Here is a 15,703-nt window from a genome sequence, read left to right on the forward strand (position 1 = left end):
ATGCCTCTTCCAAGCTCCATCAACCTTAACTATACATTCGTCAGTAGAAGAACTAAGCTGAGAGTCGTGACATCTATCCAAACTTGAGTTATCGGTGTGAGAGAGAGGGTTGTTTCTATCCCGGAATCTGTTACTCTCTCTAATCTCCTTGAGAAGAGCTATTCTTAAGTTCATAATTGCGATCGGATTCACCTCTTCACTCCTGAAGACGACTTATTCCTATGAATCCATATAGCCCATAGTGCTGCTATGAACTCTGATACCCGTGTTGACTTGACGCCATCCTCCTTCCAGAATAGCTTGAGAAAGTTCTTAATCCATTCTTCAACAGATATGACTGTCATGGGGCATATTCTTATTCCCAAAAGCGAGCTTGCCCATACACGCCTTGATATATTACAATCTCTGAATAAGTGACTCTCATTCTCTTTATATTGCTTACATAGAAAGCACATCTCTTGTATCGAAATGTTTCTTTTTAGGAGATTGGAGCTAGTAGCCAGAGCCTTATTCAGTAGTCTCCATGTGAAGAACTTCCATTTTGGTATGAGATCGGAGGCCCAAAGTTTGTTCCAGAATTGTCTGTTTTCCTGCGTGATATTCAATTCTCCTTTGTCGGTCAGATAGAATGCATAAATATCCTTGACCTTGGGTACACCCGATTTTGATTCGCTCCAAACAAATCTGTCATGCAGGTCTTCTGCCGGTATATGAGTGGCTAATATCTTCATGGCAGTGTCAGAGTTGAAACATTTCCAGATTAGCGAAGAATTCCATGTTTTTTGTTGTGTGTTCAGAAGATCCTTCACCTGTCGAATTCCCATGTGAGCTAGATTAATCCCAGATTTCACTATGACTGGGCCTTCCCTAATCCATTTATCACCTTCGATGTCTGTATTTGATCCATCACCAATTTGACTTGTGAAACCCGCGCGACAATCCTGAACCGCCTTACAGAGTCCTCTCAATCCCCAAGATACTCTGCCCATTTTTTTGTTCCGTAAAACAATATCTACTGGAGATGCTTTATATTTGGCTAAGAGGACCTGTGAGATCAGAGACTGACGTGAATTATGGATTCTGATTGCTTGTTTCGTTAGCAGTGCTTTGTTGAAAAGGTGGACATTCCTTATCCCTAACCCTCCTCCTCCTTTCGGCAGTTCGATGATTTTCCTGCTCTTCCAGAATATTGGCGATGGAGAGTTGGGATTGGCCCAGAGGAATCTAGCAAAAATCGCATTTATCTTATCGACCGTGGTCTTAGGAATGAGGAAAACACTTAGAATGTTCAGACTTAGCATGTAGAGGATGCTATTAATGTATATGACCCTTCCCGCATGTGACAAAGTGAGATGATGCCAGCTGGAAACCTTCCTCTCTACTTTCTCTACCAATGGTTGAAATTTTCTAGAACTTCTACCATCCACTTCAATATTACATCCTAAGTATTTCCCTAAAGACTCTTCAGAGGGGTGCCGACAATACTTCTCATGAATCTCTTAAACCTGAGGGGTGTGTTTGGGCTAAACATGATATGGGACTTGTTGTAATTGATTACTTCTCCCGACAATCTGCTAAACCGAGCAAGAATATCTTTCACACCTGCACAAGCTTCGGGGGTGGCTTTGAAGAAAATTAAAGAATCGTCTGCGAAAAAAAGGTGAGACAAAATCGGGCTAGATCGAGAAAGCTTGATTCCTTGAAATGAACCATTGCTAACTCCATCTAGCAACAATCTAGACAAAATATCCATTATCAAAATAAACAGGTAAGAGGAAAGAGGGTCACCCTGCCGTAATCCGCACATGGTTTGAATCTTGTAGTAGGCTCACCATTTACAAGGATGGAATAGGAGACAGTGGTAACACATTGCATAATCCATTGTCGACAAAATGGCGGGAAACCCATTTGCGTCAATAACCAAAATAGGAAGTCCCAATCCACTTTGTCATATGCTTTAAACATGTCAATCTTGAGAGCGGCTAAGAAATGCGTACCCTTTTTGCGTTGTTTGATTAGGTTGACAACTTCATGTGCAATGAGGCAGTTGTCTGAAATCAACCTTCCTGGAACGAACGCAATCTGGTACGGGGTCAGTATGCTCTTTAATATTGGTTTTAGCCGGTTGGCGATGATCTTCGAGATGATTTTGTAGATTACGTTGCACAGGCTAATGGGTCTGAATTGACACGCTTGCTCCGGACGCTCAACCTTAGGAATTAAACAGATATTTGTCTGATTCCATTCTTGAAGAATAAAGCCAGTGGTAAAAAAATGGGATACCGCTCTCCATATGTCCTCCCGACAATTGACCAGTGCTTCTGGTAAAAAAATGCTGGAATGCCATCCGGCCCCGGGGCTTTCAGGCTTCCCATTTGGAACACTGCATTTCTGACTTCTTCTCTTGTAACTGGCTTGATCAGATCTTCCCTTTGCATGATGTCATTTGTGGAACCAGATGCCTAATCCCGTCCAACTCTTCCCAGTATTCCTGAGTGTGTTGTGATCCTTGAAAAATATTTGCAAAGTAACCAAGAAATTCCCCCTGGATGTCCTGCTTTGATGAAACCCATTTTCCTGCTGAATTTTTGATTACCAAGATCTCGTTTTTGCTTACGTCTTTTCGCTTTTCGAAAGAACCATTTGGAGTTGGTGTCCTCCCATGCCTTCCATTTGCTCTTCGCTCTCTGTTGCCAGAACTTTAATTGAACTTCCAATTTGCGAATACTCTCTTCTTTGATTTCTTCGTCCAATTTTCCTCCACCACTCATAGACAAGTAGCTTGAGTCTCGCCACACTTAGACAGAAATTCTTCCCAATTAATATTGTTCTCGAATTTGTAATTTTTGCACCATTGAAAGAGCTTGTACCTAACGCTTCGACATTTCTGAGCTACCTCGTACATCGGGGATCCACTATATGAAACTTTCCAGTGATTGGAAATTAGAGTCTCCACTTCCTTGAAATCGAAACACCAGGATTCCATCTTAATTGGTGACTTCTTTTTTGAATAAATTGGCGAGGAAATGAGAAGAATTGGGCTGTGATCCGAGATAAGAATCGGCATATTCAATATCCTTGCTTCTGAGTATCTATGCAGCCAATCTTCTGTAGCATAAGCCCTATCCAATCTTTCATAAACACGTTCTGGCTCCGAGCGATTATTGCACCAGGTGAAGTTTTGTCCTTGAAAATTAATTTCAGAAAGTCCAAGTTGATCCCTCCATTTCGAAAAATTCTCTCTGCCTGGGATGTACACCGAACCTCCCATCTTTTGGTTGAGGAATTCAATTTGATTGAAGTCTCCCATGATAACACTATCGAGAGGATTTCGACTTATATATTAGCTATCCTCTCCCAAACCTCCCCTCTATTATCTAAGTAAGGCGATCCGTACAACAAAATAAGATTCCATATATATACATCCTCATCAACTAGATCGTTGATGTTACAGGCAAAATAGTTAGTAGAGCTAACTTTTAAGTCTAAATTTACATCGTTACTCCAAAATAAAGCTAGGCCACCTGCATTATTTATACTATCTACGGTGGCTACATTAGGAAAGCCTAAGTACATAGCTAGTTTGTTAATTATACTACTATCCGATTTAGTTTCCGATAGGAAAAGGATTTGAGGTAAACATTTGCGGACTAACCATCCCAAAAACGGAATCGTAGGGGAGTCCGCTGATCTTAGACCCCTACAATTCCATGCAAGAACTTTCATGGTGCCTCTGGAGACTGTTTCGGCCCAGTCTCCAAGCCTTCATCCCCAAAAAAAGCCCTGTATTTGAACTTCTTAAATTTTCTGAGAATTTCCTGCCTTTTTTCTGAAATCCATTTGTGCAGATCCAGTGTGACTTCATTGATAAATTCATCCAGCAATGGTTCGAACTCCTCGAATTTTCTCTTTTTCTCACAAACTAAAGCTTGGACAATCACATGTTTGGGCCTTGGAGGTTTGCCCGTTACTTTCTTTGGACCACCATCACATAAGGAGGCTTCTCTTGCTTCTTCAAATTGAAAAGGAAGCTTAGCTTTGATAAACTTACCTTCTGATGGGCTCGGGTCCAAGAGACCTTCACTTGTCCGTGTGGTCTTCGGCATTAAGTGTGGAGAAGACAAATCCGTAGGGCCTGCCTCTTTGATTTTTTCTGGAACTTCAGATGAATCATACACCTTTAATTTCTTCACTTTTTCTTCGTGAGCCCTTTTCAAAACTTCTTCCATCTCCTCTGTTTTCCCCTCGACCGCACACACTACGTCTTGTAGATCCCCAAACTTGCGCTTACCCAGTGTTGAATCTTCATAAATGTTCTGAGCCATTGTATTTGTAACTTGCGACCAGGTCGGAAAAATCCTCAATTCAGCAAATTCAGTGGCTGGGACCCCTGGGAATACTGAGTGAAATGAGCTTGATGAACCATTTGCAAAGATGAGTGTGAACCTGGGATTTGGAGAGGAGTCTATGGGGGTGGGTAGTGATATCCTCTGGAAACAGATTGTGAAATTCAGACCAGTCAGCTGATCATTTAAAGGAAAGGAGTTAAACGGTGGGCCCCCATTGCTAGAGCATCATCCGGATTAAAGTACGACGACATACTGCTAGAGCCAAATAAATATTCCATGAAGCACGCATATCATCATTTATAATAAAAACCGAATCTTCCTGCTGTTGTAAATTTTAAATTGCCCTTCAAAAGGGACAGGAGGTGCCAAAAAAGGGGGAATGTTTTCATAAAGCTGTTGGTTAGGGGGAGACATTGGTAAATTTGGAGGTTGAGTGAATGAGTTGGATGAGTGGGAGAGGAGTTATTTGATTCCATATTCTCTATTGATGTATCACGTGGGGTTAACTGATTAGTTAAAGGTACAGTTGAGGAAAGAGAAAGGGGATGGGTATTATTGAAGGACTTTTTAGTGGTAAGGTAGGATCCGGGTGAGAGATTATTTCGGGAAAGTGCTCTGGTATAATGAAAATGGGTAAATGAGGATTTTAATTTGGAAACCGGGTGGAAATAGAAATAACCTGTAGGGATTGCTTTTTCGCCGCCTGACACCCTGAGGTTGATGATGCAATGCTGGCTCCCACAGCTCACCCTCTTCTAGGTTTTCATTTTTTTCGCTTTCTTAAGGAAGCTTAGAAACTGAAATGACATTTTTGCCCTTGCTTCTCTTGCTCACTGTGGACCGGATTTTCGGGCTACTCGGGTTAAGCCCATACTCAACTTGATTGCTGGGTCCACCTTTTTCGAAATTCCTACCTTGAGCACCTTCATCCCTTGGTCTCTTAGACGGGCCGGAAAGCGGGCTATGACCATTGTTGAATCCGTCCGAGTAAGAGCCTTGATCTGAGGATGCATTTTGCATCTCTTCATCTCTTGTCTGATTATGATCATCGTCATTCATCATCATTCCTGAACTGCTACTTGAAGATATTTGATCGGGAGGTTTTCTAGGTTCATTTAACTTGACCATTGTAGTCAAGAACTCAGGGGTATGAGGCAAACCTATGATCTTGTTTGTATAAAGAGATGCATTTGGATTACCATACATCATAGGAGCTTCCGGGTTGCACGCCCCTGTTATTATGGCTTCAATTTTCTCCTTTGCTTTTTCCCAAGATTGGTCACATGAGGAGCTTTTATGTCCAATCTTCCCGCAACGCTTACAGAATACAAAAATTCCTTCATATCGAAGATCCACCCATAACGTTCTATTTTCTTGGACTTCGATGTACATCCCTGGTACTAGAGGAGCTTTGACTTGAGCCAAACCAGGGCCCTAAAGAATTTTTTTATTCCCGGACGTTCTGAATTTTCATCAAAAGAAGTACTTTTCCTATACGGGAAAATAATTCATTAGCTATGGATTTCGAGTTGAATACCAGGGGATTCCTTCCAGTCGCACCCATATAGCTGATTCGGAGAATTGAAGGATTTAAATGAATCCAATGGCTTCCATGGTTTGAGAACAAGTAGCGCTCCTCTAAAGTTCATAGTATCATATAAGCCTAAAATGTCAAACCTATCTTGCATGTCACGACAGTGAAAGAAAAAAAGATCTCCTTCCTTTGTTACCTTTATCCTTCCTCTTGTGACCCATGAGTCCACCCAAGACTGAATGTGACGAACTGAAAACTCCCTTTTATCGAGAAATTGCCCGCGACTACTAAGGAAATGTCTATTGGAATGTTACTGAACTGATCCATTGGAGTTTTGATAAGTGGCCCTTGTTTTCTGTGCCATACTACAAAGTTGGAGGTTGATTGTGATTGTTCCATTTAGGTTTTCCTTTCTAGCATGCTCTCCCAAATTTACACTTCAAACTATGAGGATTAAGATAATTTTCGGAATAGATGATTGGACAGGAAGAATACAGAATGAAGAAGATAGATGAAGCACTAAGAATGTTTTACGTACTCATCTTTAACTATTAATATAAGTGGATTTTAGGCTGGGAAAATTTAGAGGGGTTTTAGAAGAGAGAGAATTATTTGTGAGGTAGAGAGAACCTCTCTTTTATTTTTTGATATTAGCATTGCATTGTTCATGCACTTATTTATTATGTGCCCTTTATTATAGACACACATCAGTACATTACTATACTAGAACAACTTCAAACTTTTGACAAGTTAGCTCTTGAGTTCAATCTATATTATCTCCAATGCTCATTTTTTTTTTCCTCATTGTATTTCCATGTTAGTTTTAGTTCGTTCCTGTTAAAATCCAACTCAACATTTTCCATCTTGGGGTGTCCTAGAAAGAACTTCACACTTACTTTTCTCGATTCTCTCCTTTTTTTTTTTCTCTATACCCATTTTCGATATTTATTCTAAATGTAACAACAACTATTCGTAGTCTATGTTCGAATCCCAAATGTGAAGAATACGATACGGTAACATTCTATTTTTTTTATTCCTTATTAAAAAACAAAAAAAATAATAATTTCAGTCAAATTCATATAAGTTCACATAAAATCTAATAAAAATTAATAAGTCTGGAAAAGTTCAGAAAAAGTCAGTTCAATAAAAATAAGTAAATAAAGTTCGACTATAAAATAACTAATCAATTCGGATAATTTTGTTCAAATAAATTCGATTAAGATTGAGTGCATGTAATAGTGCAACTTATTATTTTATTTGAACCTCAGTCCTTAGCTCTTAATGAAGCAATGGGTTAAGCCAGTATTTTTTCATTAGATAGGTTGAACTATAGTGTTAGAGAATCTAATAAATGGTTCGACATATTAACCATAAATGTTTCTCTTCTTGCAACATTATGTGTAAAACTAAATGAGGTATTGTATGATATTTATCATTTTTTCATAAATAAAATATAATAATATTTTAAAATTAGGAGCAAAATTGATAATAAATTGGCCTTTATACATATGAGGTATTAGAAAAACATATAACTTCCTACTTATGTGATTACAAACTAAATCTAACAAAAATAATAATTTTGATTATATTATTGTACACGCGATCTTACCTTTTTAGTACCAAGGATTTATATTATCTAAAATTATGTTATACTCCCTCCGTTTCCTAAAGATCTTCCCACTTAATGTTCCTACAGTTACTAAGGAAAATCAAGTTGTGTGGGCATGGTGTGAGTAAAATAGGAGAGAGAAAGGTTAAGATAAATAAACAAATATAAAGGGTTAAAGTGGAGAGAGAAAGGGAGTAAAATTGAATTAATAATGTAATGGTGGACCATATGATAGTGATATGAGAGAAGGTAAGGAAATTTTTTTGCCAAATAAGGAATAAAGCAAAAGAGGGAAGATTTTTTGGAAACACTCTTAAACGGAAAGAGGGAAGATCTTTAGGAAACGGATGGAGTAATTTATATGATGATTGGGACGTAACATTTTAGTTAATAATAAATTTTTACTATAATGTTCGAAAATCAAAATGTACTACTTTATGGGAGAATTCAACTCTAGAAGTATGTATATACGAAGTTCAATCTATATGATATAATGAGCAAAGCCAAGGAAGGATGTATCATCATATAGATTGAACTTCGTTTATTGATCAAAACCAAGTTCCAAATTATGCAAAAAAAAAAAACCTGCTTATATGTAGCTTCTGTCAATCAAGTAAATAATTTGCATACATGATATAATTGACATATTGCTTAATGACTAAAAAGAAACAATCAGTAAGATAATATATTTTATGTATGTGTTTTAGGAGTTGAGGTTTACATATCAATATTTATTTCTGAAAATATAACTTATATTTTCTGAATAATTCATTTACCGGAATTAAAACTTATAAGGATCTATCATATGTTGATACGTGATCACGAGCCATTTTGCAAAAAAAAAGGGACATTTTTCATGCAGCTTGATTTATTTGCCACATATATGACATGTCAGCTAAACAATATTATTAGGGAACTCTTTGAATCTCAACAAGAGAAAAGATAGGCAACAATTAAGCTAAATAAAGTTAGGAGCTAATTAGGTGATCAGTTAAACAAGTATAATTAAGAAATAATATGAGAGAGCTTGAAGTAACATATTTACTCGAGTATTATACTTATTATTCGAAATAAGTCATAAGTCAAAATCTATACATAGTTACTCGCGGATCCAGGATTTTACAACTGTGAATCACCACCGTCAACAACAAAATGTCAATCAATAATCAATGCGTGAATTGAAAACTTCATAAAAAGTTTCACTCTAGAAGTAACACTCCGATCCAATTTTTCGAGATTTAAACCATATTCATAAAAAAATTGTTTTCATTTAAAAAACCATAATAAAATTAAAGTCAAACTAATACAAGATACTCAAAAACGAGTTTTCAAATATAAAACTACATATTAGCTAATTTCAAGCCAAGGGTATATTGGTACCACAACTTGAAGTTCTTCACCACGCCCAATATAAACATTTCTATTTTTATTAATTAAAACTCAATAGAATACATTACCTCATTGCAAATTAACAAAAATCCATCAACAAATTACAAGATCAACAGAAAAAATGTATGCAAAGTGAATGGAAAAAAGGTAAATGCAGATTATTAGAAACAATGGTGTCCAATGGGTGGCCTAATGCAATGGTGGTGCAAGGTAGCAAGATATGGAGGTGAGAGGGATTGTAGGTAGCGGGAACAAAAGTGGCTCAATGATTGGAGTACGAGATATGGTCAAATTGTGTGATCTAATCTATCCTTTAAATGAAGTCGTAGGCCATAAGTGAAAAAATTCAATCAATTTTTTTTATAAGATTAATAATGTGTCACGTGATCCACAATGATATCAACTGCTAAAAACACGAGTCATAAGCCATTTTCAAAGTAAATAATACATGATTATAAAATTTAAATCACAAGATACTATTTCTACAATGATTTAGGAAAACAACATAAAATCTTAAATTTAGGAAACAAAATTTCCCGTACAATTTGCACAGGTCTAATAGCAAATTAAAATTTACATTTATGTATATACTTATTTTTTTATTCCTAACTAACTTTTTATCATCTATTTGATAGATGAACGAGTTAAATATTTTCACCCTGATTTTAGGGAAATAACATAAAATCTTAAATTTATAAAAATAAAAAAAATCCCCATGAGTTGCACGGGTATAAATATTAAAATCATGACTAAGTGGCAGCTACCAGTGGGTGGCCAAATATGATGCATCGGTGGTGCAAGAAGTTAGAATAAGACTTTCATAAGTACTGGTTGCTGAAACCTTCGTATGGCTGAGTGTTATTGGTGGTGCGAATTGTGATTTTATCTTAGACTCTATGGGAAGCAATAGACAGAGCAAATACTATTTCTATCAACTTTTTTAAAAAAAATATAGGTGGGTCATGTGATCCACCATGGCTTAAATTACATCAGCCTAAAGACACGGGTTATAAGTCAGTTTCTAAAATAATCTCAATACATGATTATGAAATCTTAAATCACAAGTTAATATTCACCACCATGACTTTAGGACAAACTTCTTAAAATTTTCAATTTATAAGACAAAACATTTCAAGTGCAGTATGCACGATGCACGGGAAGTTACTATTATTTTCGAAAGCAATGTTGGAGAAAAAATATTTATCCGAAAGATGACACTAATCCCGTCTGATTTCGCTAAATTTTCTATCAGATTTCACAGACGACATTTCATTTAATTAATGATTTTTTTTACTATGACCAAAAATAAAAGTCAAGGACAAACTCTGTCTCATGTAGATGTATCTTTCGATAGCTGTTTTCAGCCATGGAAAATTTTATGTTTGTCGTTTCCAGAGTTAGGGCCTGTTCTCCCCAGCTTATTTTCAGTTCAGTTCAGTTCAGCTCCAATAAGTTCAGTTCAGTTCAGTTCAGCTCCAATCAGTTCAGTTCAGTTCAGCTCAGCTCCATTCTTTTATAACCATTTTGTTAAATACTATTATTATGTTGGTATATATATTTTATAATTACTTTTTTTTTTTTTTTTATTTCATTAAAAATTTATTAATTATTATTTATTATTATTATTATTTATATTATTATTATTTATTATTATTATTATTATTATTATTATTATTATTATTTAAATATATATATTACTATTAAGTATTATTATTATTATTATTGTTGTTGTTTCTATATATTATTTTGTTTATTATAGCTTTACTCATTATTATTACTATTATTATTAGGAAGAACATGGTTTAGGTCAAAGCACAAATAAACCAACTTTTTTTAGCCCATAAACCAATCAAATCGCGTCAAGACGGTTTATGATGTAATTTTCGCGGTCCAACCAATCATTATTTTTATTACTAAATATTTTATATTATTAAATCTAATTATTAAAAAAGTAATATTAATTTACTTCTTAAATATTATTGTTATTATATATCATCATCAAATATTAATATATTAATACAAATAATATAAATAATTATTATTAATTATCATTATTATTATTATTAATTTATGATTAATAATATTATTTATTTGTAACTATCATTTAAAATATCCAAAATACTACTACTATTATTATTCATTATTATTACTTATCATTATAATTATTATTTAATATTCATATTATTATTGTTTAAAATGTTATTTATATATTTATTACATCCAGTTTAATTCAATTCAATTCAATTCAATTCAATTCAATTCAATTCAATTCAATTCAATTCAGTTCAGTTCAGTTCAGTTCATCTCCAATAAGTTCAGTTCAGTTCAGCTCTAATAAGTTCAGTACAGTTCAGTTCAGCTGTTTTATGCCGAAGAGAACAAGCCCTTACAAGCAAAAAAGGTCTCAAGATCCTTTTGTTGGATGAAGAACATTGTTTGCATGCAAATATGCCAAATGTAGTTTACAAGGAAGTGTTCGCAAACATATAAATTGATTTGAAAATTTTATTTGTAATTTTTGTTCATCACCACTCAATTACTCATACTTTATGTTTTATGATTTTGTGTAATATGGGAATTTAAGTTAATGTTATTATGTGACTTCCTTTAAATATGTAATAAAACAATATGCATTATGCACGGGTCATAATACTAGTTCTAAAATATATGAGTGAGAGGGGAGAAAGTAAGTGAGAAGGAGGGAGAGAGGGTGAGTGATGTTGGAGTCAGAAATCAAGGGAAATTGAAGGGGGGGGGGGGGAGGGGGGAGGGGGAGAGAAAAGGATAACAAGAGAGAAATAGAATAAATAGTAGAATTTTAAGAGAATTATTCGCCTTGTTTCTTAATAATAATTTGATGTTTGGTTTTTAAAAAATTTTTACATCAATCATCATGATTGTGATAATATTCTACTTTGACTTGTAAGATCATTCTTTCCCAAGAAAATAAGGATACACTGAGAGAAGAAAAGTATATGTATTCAGCTTAATTTAATGCATTCATTAATATAGTAATTGGGTGCCTAACAATTTTGAATATGCATCATAAGCTTTGAAGTTCAAGGGTCATAAGTTAATATTGTTTTCTTCTACTTTTTATTCTATGATTTAAAAACATACATGAGGCTTTGGTTTCATTCAGTTTCTTAGTGGAAAATGGAGAAAATAGTTCTAATGTAAAGTGGGGAAAAATTAAAAGAAAAGTTCAACATGTAAAATTAGAAGGAAAAAAAAACAAGCAATAAATATGGGGAAGGGGCGACACCGCATTTATTTAAGCTTTTTTTAATGATTTTTTATTTAAAAATGATGATAGCATATACTTCGTAGACAAGTGAGGAAGGACACAAATATAAGAAGAAGAAGCAAATGGGAAAAGGTGAGGAGTCGAGGTGGGAGAAAATGGTCGTGAAGATAAAATGCAGTGATTTTTTTTTTTACAACGAGAAAATTTGCATTAATTTAAAACAGAATTGCACACTAAAGATAGTACCATATTAAAAACAAAAAAACTAAACTAAGCATTATTTGCTCTTACATAACAAGTAAAATCATGTAAATAAATTAAACTAGGAGAGAACTGCTCGATTAGGAGGACTATGATGTTAAATAACTGTGTTATAGTGCTTCTTATGGTGGTTGACAATGTAGGTGAAGTTGAGGAAGATATATAATAACAAGTGATAAGGAAATAGTAAATTTTAAGATAATGGTTGTTCGACATTGTTTTTCAATGTTTAAATATGATTCTGTTTTAAAAAGGTTGTTAATTATGACTATTTGTGATAAATATTCTATATTTGTTTGTATGAAATTCCTTTATACATATTTAGCTCACACATTTATTAATTATACCAAATAAAGCGAAAAGCGAGAATTAAACTTACATTACAAGCTTTATATATATTGATGTTTTTTTTCTTATACGTGATCAAAAAAGGAACATGAAAGTCCAGTTGCATTCAATAATTATCCAGCAAATTCTATAAAATTTTTAAAAAATTACTTAAGCTATCTTGATTAACTGACATTTACCTAAATCCAAATGAGAAGCTAATACAACTAAAGTTAGACGTAAAATTTAATGAAATCTATACACACAAAGCATAATTATCCAAGATGCGGGTGGCGTTTAGGAATGGCAACAGGTCGTACTTGGATCGGGTTATGCAGAATCCGACTTGACCCTATAAGAAGTCGTATTTTAAATATAGGATCGAGTTTGACCCGACACTCGAATCCGAATATCCGGTCCCGACTTAAAATACGAACACCTGACTCTGAATCCGAGCCACTTAAAATTCTAACGCCCGACTCCAAATCCGATCCGACTTATCTTCCGCCTATTTTTATAATAGAAAAATCTTCTATAATATAATAATCCAGTCATTACAATTTTTTAAATAATTATATGAAAATCTTATGTAGTACAAATAATCTAAATATTACTATTATTTTTAACAATCATTTCTTCAATTGAAAAATCTTATATAATACAATTTCCTGAAAGTCAAAGTCAAATTATACATACATAAAACATTAATATACATAAGAGGGAGAAAAAAAAGCAAAGATGAAAATGAGTGGTTTAGATTTTGTATGAAAATATTATCTTGTAATCCTATAATTTGTCATTATATACTTTCTTATTTTGCAACCTTATTTTTGTCAAATTACTAAAGTAAATTATTGATATAATGGTTTCATTTTTGGAAATTTTATTTTAAAGGTAGTTCTTGTTTTTTTGACATAAATGTAATACTTAGACTCTGTCCTTTTGCACTTAATTAGATTTAAGTAAACTGAACTGAATTGAATTCGTCTAAACTGAACTGAATTTGTCTAAATTGAACTGAATTTTCACTGCCTCAATCCAAAATAACAGAGCCTTTAGTACACGAATGACAATGGGTCGTACTTGGATCAGATTATGCATAATTCGACTCCGACTTAAGATCCGAAAACCCAATTCCGAATCCGAAAATGCGGCTCCGACTTAAAATCCGAAAACCCAATTCCGAATCCGACCCACTTAAAATCCGAACGTCCGACTCCAAACCCGAGTCGACTTATTTTCCGCCTATTTTTATAATAGAAAACACTTCTATAATACAATTATCTAGTCATTACAATTTTTTTTAAATAATTAGGGTTAATTGGCTAGAACAACACCACCTTTGGCCTAAGTGCAAGAAACAGCACAATCTTAAACGGGTGCAAAGCGTAGCACCAACTTAAAGGTGGGATGCAGAAAATAGCATAAATGACGCCGGACAACGGAGATTCCACCGGAGCTAGGGAATCTCCATTTTTTTTAATATTTTTGTTAATTCCCTCACCTTTTTTTTAGTAAATCACGTGCCCCTTTTTTTTCCCTCTTCTTCTTTAACTGCCAACTCTATTTTAAATCCCCTTTTCTCAATTATCAGAAACCCTAAATTCCCAAATCTCAATTAACAAAAATTCCCAATTCTCCCTTTATCTTCTTCTTTAACTGCCAACCTTCATCATGATTGAAAGGCATGGGAAAGTTTACTGCCACCATGGGTTGCCAGCCATGGCGCAAAATGTGAGCAAGAGAAATGGGAACCATGGCACACAGTTCCATGGGTGTTCAAGTTAGGTTGAATATTTTTGAAATCAATCCATATTAACCATTTTTATGTAATTTGATTGATTTGAATTTCATTTGTAATAGGATAATGATTGTGAATTCTTTGAGTGGATTGATAAGAAAGCATATGGACAACGTGCTACTGATGAGGTTATTCTAGATCTTGTATCCACTAATGATGCCCTGGAATCTGAAACGAAGAGATTGAGAAATGGAATTGAAGCAAAAGCGGATGCCGAAAGGAAAATTCAAGGGTTGAAAATGGAGGTCAGTGGATTGAAGGCTGAGAACACATACTTAAACTACAACAAACCAACAAATTACCCAAATAAAAAAAAAAAATCAATGTAGGCAAAGTTACCAAGTTGAAGTTCAGATTCTGATTCGTGCATAGAGGTTCAATTGCTCTTCGTCTTCCTTGTCTCAAATGGCGAATTCCAGAAGTTGAAAGGTGCATAAAATAGCCTGAAGAAGAAGAAGAGGAGAAGAGAGAGAAACAAAAAAGAAATGGAAAGGAAGAAAAAAAAAAGGAGGCACGTGACATACTAAAAAAAAGAGGAGGGAATTAACAAAAATATTAAAATAATGGAGATTCCCTACCTCCATGGAATCTCCGTTGTCCGGTGTCATTTATGCTATTTTCTGCACCCCACCTTTAAGTTGGTGCTACGCTTTGCACTCGTTTAAGAATCTGTTGTTTCTTGCACTTTGGCCAATGGTGGTGTTGTTCTAGCCAATTAGCCCTAATAATTATATAGAAATCTTATATAGTATAAATAATCTAAATATTACTATTATTTTTAACAATCATTTCTTCAATGGAAAAATCTTATATAATACAATTTCCTGAAAATCAAATTATACATATATAAAACATCAATATAAATAAGAGAAAAAAAAAGAAGCAAAGATGAAAATGAGTCGTTTAGATTTTGTATGAAAATATTATCTTGTAATCCTATTATTTGTCATTATATATTTTGTTATTTTGCAACCTTATTTTTTCTCAAATTACTAAGTAAATTATTAATATAATGGTTTCATTTTTGAATATTTTATTTTTAAGGTAGTCCTTGTTTTTTTGACATAAGTGTAGTACTCAGACTCTATCCTTTTGCACTTAACTAGATTTAAGTGAACTGAGTTAAATTGAATAAACCTAGAGTGATTTGAACTAAACTGAACTGAATTTTCACTACCTCAATCCA

Source organism: Beta vulgaris, chromosome 4 (genome assembly GCF_026745355.1).
Source record: "Beta vulgaris subsp. vulgaris cultivar EL10 chromosome 4, EL10.2, whole genome shotgun sequence".
Taxonomy (NCBI): Eukaryota; Viridiplantae; Streptophyta; class Magnoliopsida; order Caryophyllales; family Amaranthaceae; genus Beta; species Beta vulgaris.